Below are 18,231 nucleotides of genomic sequence, written 5' to 3' on the forward strand. Positions count from 1 at the left end.
GTCACTATCACAGCCAAAATTTTTTTCTTTCTTTGCAAAAACAAAAGTATCCTAAAATTCATAAGGGAACACAAAAGAAACTGACTACTCAAAACATTCCTGAAGAAAAAAAAGAATGCTGGAGTGGTTACCACCGCAAATGTTAAGATATTATAGAGGCATATTAATAAAATCAATAAGATATTGAGCAAAAAGAGACATGCAGGGCAATGAATCAAAATTAAAGATACAAACATGAATGTAGGCAACTTAAGCCATTTCATATTTGACACATGTACCAAAAATTTATGCTAAAACTAATAGCACCTTCAACAAATTCTACCAGAAAAATTAATGTCCACATACTAAAGAATACAGTTAGAACTCTACCTATCATCTTGCAAAAAAAGTAACTACAAATAGATCAAAGAATTAAACATGAAACATGAAATACTAAAACTGCTAGAAAGAATCACAGTCAGGAACCTACATTATATAAGTGCATTGCAAAGGACTTCCTGAACAAGCTTTCCTTTGCACCAGACTAAAGTGGTAATTCTTAAAATTGCAATCCTTTTGTACACCTCAATAAACAATTAACTTCAAATCAAAGAAGCAAAGAAATTCCTTGCCACATATACATTTAACAGAGAGTCTTAAATCCAGAATATCTTAAAATATATTTCTATATTTTATATAAATTTTATCTATTAGTATATAAATTAATATATGATATATATTTATATATTTTCTGTAAAATATATATCCAGAAATAAAATATGTAGCTTCAGCAAAAGTAACACACACACACACATACACACCTATTTTTAACAATGGACTTTGAAAGACAGCAAGAAAGATATATTGAAGAATTAGAAGAAAGAAAATGGAAGGTGTGATGTTTTATATTAGAAACTCAAAATTAAGAGAAATAATTTAAAAATCTGTAAATTATTATGAGACTTGAAGAGTCAATTCTGAACAGAAGGGAAAATGGCTAAAAACATAGCTCAAATATATTCAGTGTCCACTTTGAGATTTTATTGTATCTTTTTCATAATTGCAAAGATCAATAAAACAACAGAAAACAAATGTTGAAATAATTTTTTAGAAAGGGAATTCCCATTCACTGTTGATGAAATCGCAAACTTGACCAACCACTCTGAAAATTAGTGTAGAGAATTCTCAAAAAGGCCAAATATAAATTTACCATATGATCTGTCTATATGATTCCTTGGCACATACTCAAAGAGCTCTACTTCCCACTAACCAAATCTGTGTTCAGAATGCTCACTGCTGCTCTCCTCACAATACCTAGGAATCAACATAAATGTCCTAAAACTGATGAAAGAGTAGTTCATATGTGATACATACACAGTACGGAATGCTATTCATATGTGAAAAATTATTGAAATCAAGCAGATTGTTCAGTTGGCGTCTCGGTTGCCCTCCTCTCCCCCTCATGGTTAGGTAAATCCCACTCTTATTTCCAACCCTTCCCTCTGGAAGGAAAGCTTTTACATTACTGACATTCATGAAGACTGCCCCAATCCCCTTGCTTGGAGTCACCAGCTCTCCCATCCTAGTAAGTTGAGACACATCATCTTGCTAAGTCATATCCTTCGCCAGCAATCCTTAAAAACCTGTCTGTCATAGTCTAGGTGAGATTTCTTCTGGTCTCATCCTCTGAGGCTGCTGAACTCTTCATCCCCAGAGGCTCAGTTGCCAAATAAACCTGCCCATTTATACTTTCAATCTGGTTTCCATTGGTTTGTTTCATAGGTAGAGATAACTCATCACAGATTACACATAAATACATAAGATTAGAGAAGATCATATTGAGTGAGGTAATCTTGATCCCAAAGGCAAACCTTACATGTACTCTCTCATTTGAGGAAAAATGGAATGTTGCAAATTGGACTTAACTGGGCCCTTGGCTCTCAGATAGTCTTGGCAGAGGAATGCTAAGCAAGAGAACAGCAGGAGAGGGACTGAAGTGGGAGCCTGGTTCCTTATGGGTGGAAAATTGATGGCTGCTTAAGATAAGCTGGTACCAGGGCCTGGCTGAGAGCCTTGAAACAGAGAGAAACAGAGGCAGCAGCCTGGTTTTGTTCAGGCAGACAAAAATGGGTGCATCAGGAATAGCTGGTCACTTGTTCTTGCAGATGGCCACTGCACTGGGTTGAAAGACTTTACCACAGATGGACATGGTGGTGGACTGGCCTGCACTATGACAGATGGCCACTGCAGTGGGTTGAATTACATTACCATAGATGGACACTGTGGTGGACTGAACTGCACTACCACAGATGGGCATGGTGTGAGTTTAATGACTCTAGAAATATGGCAGCAGTGATCCTGATGAGACACTGGTGCGATGAGAAAGCACACAGCCACCAGGCAGGTAGGATCCTGTGAACCAGTGGAAGGGATTACACTACTATCAGCTAGAATTGCACAGAAACATTTCTGGTGGGAAGGACCTGTTGGTAATGACTGCTGTGCTTCTGTGAAAAGGGGTTACTGACTAAAAATTTATCAAATTCTAGTGGAGTGTTGTCTTGGTCCTGATTTCTCATTTGATTAATATAAACTGAGAATCCTTGGGATTCCCAAAATTCTAGAGTCATTAGTAGAAGGGGAGGTTCACCAGGGTTTTGATTTGATACTTTTCCTGTTTAGTTGCTCGTTTTTGTTTTGTTTTATTTTTTGCAACAGAATCACAGAGATTACAAAATTGATACATAGTACAAAACTGATACAGGGTTGAGGGTGAAAGGCCATGAAGTTATATTGAGCTTCTCTTTTTAAATTTTTGGTGGGTTTTTGTAGGGTGTGATTTTGTTGCCTAGAAGAAGGAGAAGCATAGATCACTTCCTCCATTTTGGCCTGAGTTGAAAGGGGGAAGAAAAGGATTATTCATTTTTATCAGAGAGTCCTGTGGCAAAGTGGGTTTTTTAATTAAGGGATGTGGGGAGAGGTGGTCTGGCCATTTTCAGCACCCATAACAGAAGTTATAAGATGGTGGAAGTGGGAACACAGTTTTAATTTCCTGTTATAATTCAGTGAGGGCTGTGAAACCTGAGGTAGGGTTGGCTTTATAGCCCTGATTCTCAGAAACAGCTGGCAGGGGAGAAGTAACACTTTTGTTTTGGTTTGTTTTAATGGGTCCTAAGCATTGAAGGATTGTGTTTAAACTGAGCAGAAAATTAAAGATGGTTTCCCTTTCTGACTACTTCTATTTTGAGTTAAAGAAGCAACTTGGATCTACAACTTAGCATTGTAAATATCACCAGTAGCTATGAGATGTGCTTTGTGAATCACCTCCCAAAATGAGAATTCCTTTATATCAAATTTTATGCCGTATCCTTTTAGGAGGTTACATGTCTTTCTAACATGATGAATTGTTTCCCAGGATGATAGATAAAGATAGAAAGTGTTCCTCTCAATGGTCAACAAAATTTTTTTCAGGAAGGATTGGCATACCACACCAAAATAAACCTGCTCACAATTTTTTTCTTTTTTTATTAATTAATTTCTTCATATTACAACTCTGTTGTTCACTCATGACTTGTATCCTCCCATTCCTCCCTCCTTCCCAGCCCCATACTATTGCCCTCCTCTATTTCATGATTGGGGGATTTCTCATTCCCCACTTTATGGTCAAAGGCTATCAAATCTCGTTTTGGTAGCCTGCATATTTTTTCTGAGTGCCACCAGGGTTCCCTACCAAGGGGAGGTCGTCAAATATGGGGCACCAGAGTTCATGTCAGAGTTAGATCCTGCTCTCCCCATAACTTCGGAGAATGTCCTGTCCATTGGCTATATCAGAGTAGGTGTTTACTACTTGTATTGTCTGTGGTTAGTGCAATGGTGTGAGCAGACACTCCTGGGCCCTAATCCACCTATTTTGTTGTTTTTCTTGTAGGTTTCTAATATCCTGTGGATCATTCTATCCTTCTATTCCCCCATCTCCTATATTTCCCTTACCTAGAGTCCCAGTAGGATATCCCCACATCTATCCCAATCTCCTGGTAAGTGAAGATTTTCATGGGACATGTCTTTTGTGCTAGTGACCAATTATAAGTGAGTATATATCATGTGAGTCTTTCTGTTTCTGGGTTAACTCAATCCGTGTTATCGTTTCTAATTCCATCCATTTGTCCATAAATTTTTGGATTTCTAATTTTTTATAGCTGAGTAGTATTCCATAGTGTAAATGTACCACAATCTCTTTATCCATTCTTCAACTGAGGGACATTTAGGATGTTTCCAGTTTCTGGCTATTATGAAAAGGATGATGTGAACACAATGCCCACAGATTTAACCATCTGGTAGCTGTTCTAAAGACTTTTAAGTGGTTGGCGTGTAACCAGCTTTTTGTTTTTCTGAGAGGCTAAACGGTCATTTCCTACACCCAGGTTGGGCCCTCATGGTCTGAAAAGAGAGTAAGAAAACGTTAGGCTAATATCAGTGAGTGCTCTGATCAAGAGGCTTCAGTTGCTTTATAAACCATTTCCAGTTCCTCATGAAGGCACAGGCTAAAAACAAAATAGGAAAATAGATAGAGCTACCTTCCTCAGACTGTAATCACCTGCTTAAGGAAGGGGTACAATCACCCATTACCTCTCTAACCAGACCTTCTGTTGCCCTATGTTATGTGCTTCAGATGTAAATCAGAAGGGTGGTGTGGCTTGTACAAAAGTGGACAGATCTTAGGATCTAAGGTCGAAAATCCAGTTTATCACTCAGGCATGGCTAGTGAACATTAGGGTGAGTCCCTAGACTAGGCACTTGGCCAAATTCCCAGTCTCACCAGGGATCAGCACCAGGTAGCAGCAGTGGTGGGGCAGGTCACAGAAGCTTCTATGGCTGTTCCACTGTTATACCAAGATCGCTTAATATAATAATGAAATCACCCAGGACTCGATACCATTGCCACATACAAAGGGTCCTGTACTACACGCTCAGAGCTTGGATCACAGTCCTTCCTGATGCAGTACGATAGGACAGTGACCCCAAGCTTCAAGGGCAATGGGCTTATAAAGGGTAGGGGGGGGGGGGGGTTATGGGTCACAGGAATGCTGACCTTTATGCAGGTTGAGTGGAGGCTGGATCTTCAGAAATGTTGTAGGTCACATGAATGTCGACCTTTAAGCAGGTTGGGTGGGGGCTGAGTCTGGAGGGGAAGTCTTTTTATCTCAGAGGAACATTGGGAGCTAATTGTATGTACTCACTCCAGTGGAGTTTCTGGGAAATGCTGCCAGGTGTCATTCCTAAAACACAGGGAGGAGGGTCACCTAGAGGGCAAGTTCTCACACAGAATATCATTAATTGCAGAATATACATTACATATGGCATTCACTTTTCCCTTACACTATCATTGCTGCCTGAGCACCAGGAATCCAGCAGTGGATCTCCTGGGAATAAACAAAATCTCAGACAGTCATGGTGCAGGAATGGTGAGCAGGTGAGTGAATGAACACTTGAGCAGGCCAACCAACATTTATTTATAAACCTTGGTCAATGCAGAGGGGTTTTAAGGGTTTATATCTCTGATTTTCTATGGCTAAGGATGCAAAAAATTTAATCTACATACAATGGTATAATACCTCATTTACAGTCAGTAACATGGGTCACTATCACAAGAGGGAAAAAACAGTGTTGACCTTACTTGCAAGGTGATGATGTCTAGGTACATTTAAAGGTCATTTGCTGGAGATTAGGATCTCAGCATATGATGGAGTACTTCTAGCCATTCCTTCTGCTTGTTGAAGTTCCTTATCAGGAAAGCTTCAGGCATGCAATCTTTCTTTAGGGCTACATGACACTCCTTACTAAAGGTGGGATTAGCAGTTCAGATCGAGTGAAACCCCAGCCAAGAAAGAATTTTTCCTTTCCATCATTCATAGGCCAAGTGCAAAATAGCTATGTGGAGAAGTCAGACTTCAACCTTCTCCAGAAAATTCTCAGAAGGATGCATGAAAACTAGATTGAGAACCATCCTATTAACAATGCAATGAAATTTAATTGTAATACACATAAATTGTTGTAGAGATATACATACAGAGTTTACATGAGGTGTTCCCATCTGGTCTAACAGTGCTATCTTCAGAAGTAATAGACCATTTAACAGAAACCCCAACATCAGACATAAGAATCCATCTTTTGAGTTGTTTTTCAGAGTTGTCCATGAGAACAGGGTTGTCCCAAAATGTCATAGGCTATTGTTATACATGTTCATTGGCAAAAAGAGGTTGATCATAAATTCTTATTTCTTGAAGTGACTTGAAAGTTTCCTATCTTAGAATTAGCTTTCAGATAAGCATAAGGGTCCTTATAATCTTCTAAGAAAAGCTTAACAACAGTTCTATGAAATATGCTGTAATTTGCAGCTATTATACATATGGGTCACAACAATGTTCAGCATGGTACAATAACTAGAATTAAAGATCTGTATGTCTTTTACTCTAAAAAAAACCTTTTTATTATCAGAAATACAATAACAGACTATAAAACCAGAGATGCAGTGAAATAGTTAAAGTCTTAATTTAATTAATTTATTTATTCTACTTTTTGAGAGAATAATTACACTATTTCATAATTTCTTCTTTTCCCTTTCCCCTATCCAGCCCCGCAGCTTTCTTTCAAATTCATGACACTTTTCTCTATAGTTGTTGTTGATGATGTTGTTAGTGTTCGTGGTGGGTGTGTGTGTGTACATGTGGGTGGATGTGTATAAGGAAGCACATAAATATAACCTGCTCAGTCCATATAACACTAATTTTGTGTATATTTTCAGGGCTAACCATTTGATTTTGGAAATCAAATGATATGAGTGTTTTCTGGAGAAATCATACAGTTACTTTAAATATATTATTGAACTATATTGCTATTTTTATGAAGGAGACATGAGTGAACACACTAAAATTTTAATTTTGTCATGATATATTTGCTTAAAGGAAAGGTTTCCTTCTGTGTGTACTATTGTAATTATAATTTTGTGTTTTTTTCTAGAGTATAGATTGAGTGGGATTCAGGTTTTATAAAACTTAAAGCAGTGCCTGAAAAGAGTCATTGCAACTTCTTTTGGTAGAGTTCTTGGCAGAATTATGAGTCATGTGTCCAGGAATGTTGAGAGTAATTTTATTTTTCTCACTGAGAAAGAATGAAGGATGGAAAGGAATAACTCTTCAAGGAAATCTTTTGTATTTCTTGTCTTCTTTGTTGTTGTTGTTTTTTCTTGTTTTTCAAGACCTGGTATCTCTGTGTAATCATGGCTGTCCTGGACTCACTTTGTAGACCAGGATAGCCTCAAACTCATAGTGATTCACCTGCCTCTGCCTTGCTGAGTGCTAGGATTAAAGACCTGAACCACCACACTTGCTTGTATTTCTTCTTTTAACCCAGTTGTTTCCTAAAACAGGACAATAAAAACCGTTGGTATGACTTTTCCCTAGGAATATGAATCAGAGCAATGTTGCCTCTAACTTCCAGAGTTTTGGGGTAAAAGACTGTTTAATAATTCAGAGTCTCTGAAACAACCCATAGCAATATATCAACTGAGTATACTGCAATCCTTTCCATACCATGTCTAAAAACCTACTTTACAATGAACCACTTTGTTTCTTGTTATAATTCTGGTTTGCAGTTAATTTCCAAATCCCTGAGTCCATAATGTGTTTATGGCTCTCTACCTAAAGCCTTATCACAGTTTTAAAGCTGATACTATTTCCTGTCATATTGATAGCAACAGGTTTATAAAGTATTCTTTTTCTCTTGTATCTTGGGCCTCCAGTTACATAAGTCACTGGATGGCCACTCCCACAAGCTCTGAGCCACTCTCATTGCAGCACATCTTTCAAGCAGAACAGGTTGTAGGTCAAAGATTTTGTCCTTGATTGATGTTCCATTTCCACAACTGAAAGCCTTGTCTGGTTTTAGAAGATGGTAGGTTCAGGATCCATAACCTCCATTTTGAAAAGCTAGGGTTACCCTTGTAGGTTCATGCAAGCTTCCACATGTTTTCACATGGCCCTTCAAATGACTTCCTATACCAATCACCTCACCTCATACTCTCCACATTTTCCATCCCATCCCTACACGATCATTCCTGTTTCTGTCTGCACTTACTATAAGACCACACACATAACCCATTTTATTTCACCTTTCTAGGGAGGTGCTTGTGTTTTCATACAACTTTTTTGGTTACTTATCATCTCTGTGTCTGGGGTTTCTGCTCAGAATGATCACTTTTAGTTCCTTCCTTTTGACAGCAAATGTCATGGTGTCATTTTATTTTCTAGTAGCTGAGAAATAATTCACTGCACTGTGTAAATGTAGACCATTTTCTGTCCCATTCTTTGGTTGAGGACACATTGTTTGTAGTTTCTGCCAATTATGAAATAAACCACTATGAACACAGTTGATCAAGTTTCCTTGTGGTAGTATGGAACATATTTTAACTTTATGCCCAAAAGCAGAATAGCCAGTTCTTGATGTAGATTGATTCTAAATTACCTGGTGAACTTCCATATTGATTTCCATGTAGCCTTCTGAGTTACACTCAAACTTGTAATGGTTGAGTGTTCCTCTTGCTCTACATTCTTGCCAACATGAACTGCTATTATTATTTTTTTATCATTATTATCATTATTGATTTTTGACATTTTAATAGATAAATGATGGAATCTCAAAGAAGTTTTGGTTTAAATATCCTAACGGACAACATGTTGAACATATCTTTAAGTGTTTTTCAGACATTTGTGATTACTCTATTAACAATTCTCTGTTTAGATCTGAACTCCATTTTTAATTGGGTTGTTTGATTCGTTAATGTCTTATTTCTCTCATTCTTCATACAATTTTGATATTAGTCTTCTTTTGGATGTGGAGTTGGTGAAAAGCCCATGCTCATTATTGCCTGGATGGCCAGGAACTGAAGGTTGAATAGCTCAGGGACTTAAGGTACAACAAAACGTATCTGCCAAAAATAAATAATAGATAGACAGATAGGTGATAGATAAATGAAGTGGTAAATAATAAATTTCTGCTATAGTCATAGATCAGTGCCTACACCAATCATCATCAGAGAGGCTTCCTCTGTTAGCTAATGGGAGTCGATGTTGAGACCCACAGCCAAACATTACTCATAGCTCTGGAAACATCACATAAAAGAGGAAGGAATGGTTTCAGGGGCCAGAGAGGTTAAGGACTTCAGGAGAATACCATGGCCTACAGAGACAGAAGCAGCAATAACTGATCTGGCATGGATCTGTACTAGGTCTTCTGCATACAAGCTGTTGCTCTTTAGCAAAGGCTTTTTGTGAGACTCCTAATAGTGGGCATGTGGTATCTCTGGCTCTTTTGCATTTAGTTTTGGGACAATTTTCCTCCTTGTTTGTCCTCATGGCCTTTTTTATCCTCAATATGAAGTTTGTGACTACTCATATTGCACCTTATTATACCATGTTCAGTTGATGTGCCTAGGATGCCTGCTCTTTTTAAAAGGGGATTGGAGAAGCATAGAAGGAAAGTTCAGGGAGGAGTGGAGGGAAGAGGAGCTGAGTTCTAGATGTGTTTTATGAGAGAAGAATGAGTAAGAAAACAAAAACAATAATTTTATGTCTAAAGACTCAAATTCATTTTAAAGAAATTTAATGCTTAAAATCTCAGTATTAACAACCAAACTCAATGTTGTGGAGTGTATGTGGAAGTATGAAAATAAAATGCAAACAAGCCATTGTCCATAATATTACAAGTTCTTCAACAAAACTGTTGTCATGAACATAAATACCAGAAAAATGGAAAAGTTCTTGTAGCAATTGTTTAGATGGAAGGAGAGAGGCAATGGTCTGTCTGCTTGTGATACTTCACCAGGAAATGTGCTAGTGTGCTAGGTAGGTTGCTGACTATTCTGTATTTTTAACATGAGTGAAATTGTATATTGAATGCAATGAGAAGACAAACACTTGCTTTTGAGAAGATTATAAAGTTTATGCCTACTTAAAATGAAGGAAATGTTTTGGTATAAACTTAAATGATCCTTTATGTATCTACATTACCATGCTATGGTCACATTCTTCTGGATCTCTGTGCTAATTTCTTCTTGAGTAGAACATGTATACCCTCCAGCAGATACTGATGCAAACTTCAGATGGCAAATGCATCAACACAGCACTTTTCTCTATCATAGCTCATTTCACAAACACTTCATATCTCCTTTTGTCTTAAATTGCTTTTTCATCATCTACTTTCTTGTTTAGCCCATTTAAGAAAAATAATAATACTCCAAGCACTTAATAGAATTTTCTTTCAGCTAGTGAACATAATGTATATTGTAAACCTTATTCATAATTTTCAGATTCTCTTGGGAATTAATATAAAACAAATAATTAGAATCTCCTTCAAGGCTTAATTCTATTCAATAATAAAACACTCTGTATTTGATATATGAGGCTCCATTCTTTATTTCACAATGAATGTGATAATGACTTTCTAGGAGATTTCTGTGATATTTCTGAAGCTGAACTGGCTGTTCCAATGGATTAGATATTATATTTACCAGGCTGAAACGTTGCAAATAAGTATAACCTAATGATGTTAAGATGGAACAACAAAGTTTTCAAGTACAAAGAACTTCTACATCTTTTCAATGGCACATTTAAACTTATGCCAGTCTCAATTCTCAGTATGGTGATAAGGAATTGTGCCTTAATTCAATAGCAGACATGTCAGTGGGACATCTTTTACATATGCATGAAAATGCATGCAGAATTTCCTACAACTTATTGATCACTTATAACAAACACACCATCTACTGATCAGTGAAACTTACTTTTTGGAAAACCAAACTATTACACACCATGAGGATCCCTTTACCAATATTAAGGGCTCAGTTTTCAGCAATAGTTATTGAATTTTTGGCTCTTGTTAATCTTTGGCTATTTTAGACCTTTGAAGACTCTAATAGTGAAGTTTCTCTTTTGTTTAGAATGAAGAATGTGTGAGTCTTTTCAAAAGACATTGTATGTAATTCTCTGTGTGGATAGGTTTAATCACCATATTTCTTTGGTAGGGTAACATATGGATTTTCTTGTGTGTGTTTAATTACTCTTCTTTGCTTCCTTCCTGTCTGCCTGCCTGCCTGTCCATCTGTCTTTCCTTTTTTCTTCTTTTCTCTATTGTACTAATATCATCCTTTCAGAGACCTTGTGGAACAAATGCTTATGCAGAACTAATGGAATAAATTGATGAACAAAACCAATAAAGATACAAAACAGATACTTTTTTTTTGTATATAACTTACATTAATCAGGAAAGTTCACCTCAAAATGAACAGCTTACTTTTCTTAACTGGCACAGAACAGATTAACATTTGCAATTTCTTCTTGTTTCAATTATTTTTTGTGGAAGGACAATGCAAAAAGAGTGTAAGACTGGCTGCCTTTCAGTGCAGCCATAATGATGAAAGCCAGATTCTCACAATTAGGTCCACATGCTATAAAATCCATCTTGTCTCCTTCCCATTGCTCCCTAGTTCTCTTTCCTTTTTCCTTCCACCCTTTTTTTATTCTGAAAATAAAATTATTTTGTCTCCAACTTGTTTTACTTCAAAGTCTCTTTTTATATTTTATTAATTTATTCATATTACATATAAATTGTTATCCCATCTCTTGTATCCTCCCACTCTCCCATTTTCCCCTTACTCTAAGGTGAAATGGAGAATGCTGAAGGTCAAACAATGATATTTACTTACATCAGAAATGGATATGTTAGTTTATATTTTATTCAGTAAAAAAAAAAAAAAAAATCTGAATATGCTAATGACCACATCTCAGGAAAACAATTGGGATAATCAGTAAGTTCTCTAGCTATCACAGAAAATTCCAAAGCATTTTGTCATAATGCCTCTCTGTTCTGAGAGCACACCATGTAGATGTGTTTATATACAACTAAATCCTTGTTCAAGACTACTAAGATTAAAACCAGAGTTTCAGTTTCTTTGTTTCTTTGTGTTTTGCTATTTGCAAGGTACTTTCATGTGCATATTTGTTTTATAGATTCATTTGGGAAGAGAAATTCTCAGTTGAGAAAATGCCTCCCACTAGACTGGCCTGTTGGCAAATCTGAGAGCCATCTTCTTGATTGATGTGGGAGTGTCCAGCCCATTATGGGTGGTTCCACCCCTGTATTGCTGGATTTGTGTTTGAAAAGAGAGACTGAGAACACTATAGAGAATAGGCCAGTAAGAAGCATTCTTTTTTTTAAATTTTTTTATTAATTTATTCTTGTTACATCTCAAAGTTTATCCCATCCCTTTTATCCTCCCATTCTTCCCTCCCTCCCATTTTCCCATATTTCTCCTCCCCTATGACTGTTCCTGAGGGGGATTACCTCCCCCTGTATTTGCTCATAGGGTATTAAGTCTCTTCTTGGCAACCTGCTGTCATTCCTCTGAGTGCCACCAAGTCTCCCCATCCAGGGGACATGGTCAAATATGAGGCACCAGAGTACGTGAGAAAGTCATATCCCACTCTCCACTCAACTGTGGAGAATGTTCTGACCATTGGCTAGATCTGGGTAGGGGTTTAAAGTTTACCGCCTGTATTGTTCTTGGCTGGTGCCTTAGTTTGAGCGGGACCCCTAGGCCCAAATCTGCCTATCATAATGTTCTACTTGTAGGTTTCTAGGACCCTCTGGATTCTTCTACTTTGCTATTCTCCCATGCTTCTCTCATCGAGAGTCCCAATAGGATGTCCTCCCCTCTGTCCCAGTTTCCTGGTAAGTGAAGGCTTTCATGGGACATGCCCCATGGGCTAGTATGCAGATATAAGTGAGTATATACCATTTGAGTCTTTCTGTTTCTGGGTTAACTCACTCATTATGATCATTTCTAGCTCAATCCATTTATCCACAAATTTCGGGAATTCCTTGTTTTTAGTAGCTGAGTAGTATTCCATAGTATATACGTACCACAATTTCTTTATCCCACTCTTCTACTGAGGGACACTTTAGGCGTTCCATGTTCTGGCTACTATGAATAAGGCTGCTATGAACATGGTTGAGCAAATTTTCTTGTTGTGTGCTGGAGCATCTTCTGGGTATATTCCAAGGAGTGGAATAGCTAGGTCTTGAGGAAGCCCTATTCCCATTTTTCTGAGATAGCACCAGATAGATTTCCAAAGTGGCTGTACTAGTTTGCATTCCCACCAGCAATGAAGGAGTGTTCCTCTCTCCCCACATCCTCGCCAGCATGTGGTGTCACTTGAATTTTTGATCTTAGCCATTCTGAGGGGTGTAAGATGGAATCTCAGAGTTGTTTTGATTTGCATTTCCCTGATGACTAAGGAGGTTGAGCATTTCTTTAAGTGTTTCTTAGCCATGTGATATTCCTCTGTTGAGAATTCTCTGTTTCATTCCAAGCCCCATTTCTCAATTGGGTTATTTGGTTTGGTGGTGTTTAATTTCTTGAGTTCTTTATATATTTTGCAATAAGAAGCATTCTTAATTTGTGGCTTGCAGCTTCTACTTCAGCTCCTGCTCAGACTTCACTAAGTGATGGCATGTCACCTTAGAGTTATGAGATTAAATAAATATAGGGATTATGCTGATGAAGTTCAGAACCACTGGCAGGAACAATATCTAAGGTGGCACTGCCAGTGGCAGCAAGATCAAAGGTGGTCTGGGCCATCACATATGGTGGGTACTGCTACCAATGGTGGTTACAGCTACTGCAACATCTTACTTCCATCTAGGCCATCACCACACACACACACACACACACACACACACACACACACACACACACACACTTATGGTTTTCTCTATGCCTAACACTACCAACTCCCTTAAACCTGTGACAAGAAACATTGCCCAAGCTGAGGGGAACACACTCTTTCCGCTGTCCCTTCCTCCCAACTCCCATCCGAGTCTTTCAGCTGGAGTGCCTGATGCTCTCACCACTCATAAGAGCTATGTAGCCGTTAATCATCAGGACACTAAAATTTAAAATCACTGAATGTCAGTCCTCCTTCCAGCCTCATGGCAGTTAGCCCTGGGAAAATGGTGCTTCAACTGGAGCTGTCCGTGGTTGCTATTACTGCTTCAACTGACAACTCAGTGAAAACCAGACACCTTTTCTGCCTCAGAAAACCTGCTTTTACTGCCGTGGGAGTTGCCTATGCCTAAGACAACTTTTCCTGCTTCAGGCTACTGCCTTCACAGTAGACTCTTTGACACATTGTAATCTTTATTACCTCTCGGGGTAGAAAATTGGCCTGACCTTTGCCTAAGAAAGCTCCCCCAGCCCGTCCACCACCCTACACCCCAAGATCTCTGTTACTGCCCACTCCAGCCCCTTGTTAGGAGTCATCCAATATTATAATAATTTGGAATGAGACGTCTGGACAAAAATACCACCAATCCTTAAATGTCCCCCAGCTCAGGCTTGAAATCCCACTAATCCAAACTCTGGAAATTCTTGCCCCAGAAAGCTCTGCCACTTACAAAACAGTATATAAATGCAGTGTTCGTCCATTTTCTGTGGTCTCCTCCTAGGAACAGAAGCAGACACACATGGATTTAACCCTCTTCTCCTGAATTAATTCCTTCAATTAATTGTTTAAGAGATTCACTGCCTGCTGTGACTCTTTCACAAGGAGAAGAAGAGGAAGAAGAAGAAGAAAAAGAGGAGGAGGAGGAGGAGGGAGGATATTGACAACTACTCAGGGAGAGAAGAAAGAGAAGAAGGAGCAGAGCTCAGGCTCCAAAGCCCCTCAGTTCCCCAGGGTTTAGGAGCAAGACTTCCCTGGGAGCTGCTTCATCTCTGTTGAGGAGGCCTCTTCTCAGATCTGTGAAATTTCTGGGCTCCCGTGTTTCAGGATACACTTGAGACACTCTCTAACCTCAGGGCTGGGATATTTCCCAGCACCCAGAGTCACAGCCACCCTTCGACCAGAGTCCTGCAAGGCATGCCATATAATGCACACAATGCATGAAACAATGGCAGTAAACCCTTTTCACATTAAGTTACTTTTGGTCCTGGTGTTTTATCAGAATAGAAATTAAGCTAAGACAGTACATAATTTTTGTTTCCTGGTTACTGTGGGTCTGCAGAAAAATTTTCTCCACAGTATTACCAGAAAAAAATAACACATACGTGATGGAAATATGAACTATAGACATTAAATTTTATTGCACAAATTCATTCAAATTATTATATTCTACAATGAAGTATTCTGAGAAGACTTAAGGATTATCCTTATTATGTAAATGATGACAAGGGAAACGGGTTCCTTATAAATAAATTGCTTTGTGTTTTCCAAAGTACTTGTTATTTTTAAACAGTTTTCCATGATTGAACCAATGAAAGCTATTTTCCCATCCTGAATAATTGAAAAAACTTTATATTGAATAATTTTTAAAAATAGAGCTTAAAATTAGAAAAGTCATTTAAGAAAAAAGAAACTGATATTTCATTTAAAAAACAAACATTAAAAAATTATATAGGCTCAATTTCTTAGATAGTTTGTTACAAAATGCTTTTTTTCTACCTTTAGAACATTATTTTGCTTGATATCCACTGTATAGACAACATTTAGTCATTGTTTTCATCTGCAGGGATAGTTTTTCCCCAGTATGTTTTAGCCAAAAAGGCATGGCAGCAGCTGTCTCAACTGGAAAAACCAATTATTTGCCAAATAATGGGATATTGCCTGAATTAACTGGTGGTTGACAAAAACTTCCAAGTATTATGTAGTCTTTGTAAGAACCGACACATGTTTTGATCTACTTCATACATTCTGCCTTTATAAGTCTTTTTTTTTTTTTTTTTACTTGTACTTCTCATATATTTTTGCGGATAAACTTTTTTTTTATTATTAATTTATTCTTGTTACATCTCAATGTTTATCCCATCCCTTGTATCCTCCCATTCTTCCCTCCCTCCCATTTTCCCCTTATTTCCCTCCCCTATGACTGTTCCTGAGCGGGATTACCTCCCCCTGTATATGCTCATAGGGTATCAAGTCTCTTCTTGGCAACCTGCTGTCCTTCCTCTGAGTGCCACCAGGTCTCCCCCTCCAGGTAAACCAATAGTTATTTTCTTTTTTTTTTTTTTTTTTTTGATGTATAAAACCATGTTTGTAGTTAAGGAAACACTATGATAGAGGCTAGTAACTTCAGAAAATCACACAAATCAGTCAGCCTGTGTGTACTCCTACCTGCTAGTAAAAACTAAAATTCTGATGATTATAGTAGGATTTAGAAATCATCAGTCATTTCTTCTAGTATTTTCTGTTTTTTGTCCTTATTTGCCTGCTTCCAATTTCAACAAAGTTCACATTCTTTTCCTAGCCATAATGAACCTGTTGGTATCTTCACATTTTTATCTTTTATTATAAGTATAAAAGCAAACCAAATAACAACCTTACCTCGGTTTAAATTTTATTCATTCTTGATATTTCTTCCACCAAACAGCATAGGTCATTACTTTGAATGCAACCATATCAGAACATTGGCAAGGCTATCATGATTTTGGCTAAGGTATTTATAAAATGCTTCTAGTCAATTTCTCAACATAGTTCTTTCACAATTCGGAAATTTCATGAGGACAATTAACTGGCTGCTGTTCTGCTGTGATTCAAAACTTCTATATTCCTATCAGAATGTCCAATTAACTTCAAATTACAATGGCCTGGGGGATTTTCTAGCCAATAAACCTTACTTTTTCCACATTTCATCTAGAAACAAGTTGTAAATGATGATGAACTACACTATCAGCCTAATTTTTAACAATGGCCTATCCACACATATTTTCACTGTGAGGTACTTTTCTCATCACTGTGACTACATACCTAACATAAGGCAACATAATAGGAGAGAGTTTATTTTGACCTACAGTTTAGTGGAAAATCTTCTATCAGTTTGGACTATTGTGACAACAAAAAATAAGAGGGATGAGAATACTGATCTGTTAGATTCTTTTTCCCTTCAGTTTTTATTCAATCTAGGAATCCAACTGATTAGAAAATATCAACTGTACTTAGAGTGATTCTTCTCTGCTCAGCTAAATCTCTATGAAATAACCTCCTCCCATATCTACAGAGATATGCTTCCTGAATGATTTCCAATCCAATGTACTTAACAATAAATATTAATCACCATACTTATATTTTTGGCTACTCTAGCAAAGGTTAAAAAATCTTTAGCTAAATAAAATTTTATTATGTCTAAGTTTTATCTTTTACATCTATTTCAGAAGTCAGTTTTTTATATTTAAACTAATTTATTTGTTGGATCTCATTACATTCCAATTTGAGCCACTTTACACCTCTCTTCCAAGGACCACCCTCCATCTCTCTGACCCCATATTTCCTCATTTACTCCTAAGAAATGGGGAGCCTCCCACCCTAACCCAGCTCATCATGTCTCATCAGAATTGCATTCATCCTTTCCCACTATGGGCTGGTGAGGCAGCCACACCACAGGTGAATGATGAAAAGGCAGGCAACAAAGTGCATTGTCAGAGACATCCCACACACCCCTTACTCAGGAAGCCACATGAATCTTAAGGTTCCCATTGGGTATAAACATTTAGGGGCCTAAGTCCAATCTATGCATGATCCGTGGATGGTGTTTCAGTTTCTGCAATCCTCTCTTAGCCCTTGTTAGTTGATTCTCTTGGTTTTTTCTTTTTTGTTCGTGTGTGTGTGTGTGTATTTGTGTGTGTGTAGTTCCTGTCCTCTTCAGGTCCTTCTCTTCCCCCAAAATTTCCACAAATCTCCCCATGCTTGCTCCAATGTTTGACTGTGACTCTCAACATCTGTTTCAAGCTGCTGCTGGGAAGAGCCCTCAGAGGGCAGTTACGCTAGGCTCCAGTCTGTGAGAATAGCAGAATATCAATAATAAGGTCAGGGCTTGGCTCTCTTTCACTGGGTGTGCCTAAGTTTGGGCCAGGCAGTGGTTGGCCATTCTCACAATCTCTGCTCTATCAATTCCCCCCAGTGTAGTGTCATTCCTGCACATCTTTGTGTTGTGGTAAATTTGAGATTGAAGTTTTGTGGGTTTGTTGGGGTTCCCCTCTTTTCACTAGGAGTCTTTCTAGTTAAAGGGTGTCTACTTCTGTCTCTATGACCCTTGCTACTAGAAGTCTTATCTAGAGTCACCCCATATCTTCTCAAAAGCCTACACTGTTTTAGGTATCTAGCTTGTCACAGAGATGACTCCACCCAAGGTTTCTATTCTCTCTGT

General features: G+C 37.9%; 1 pseudogene; it reads left to right on the forward strand.

Moving 5' to 3' along the window:
• The first annotated feature begins 2,356 nt into the window (after positions 1 to 2,356).
• Positions 2,357 to 18,231, forward strand: part of LOC127190900 (39S ribosomal protein L22, mitochondrial-like) — a 79,033-nt pseudogene continuing 63,158 nt past the window's right edge.

The sequence above is a fragment of the Acomys russatus genome, chromosome 6 (genome assembly GCF_903995435.1).
Source record: "Acomys russatus chromosome 6, mAcoRus1.1, whole genome shotgun sequence".
NCBI classification, from domain to species: Eukaryota; Metazoa; Chordata; class Mammalia; order Rodentia; family Muridae; genus Acomys; species Acomys russatus.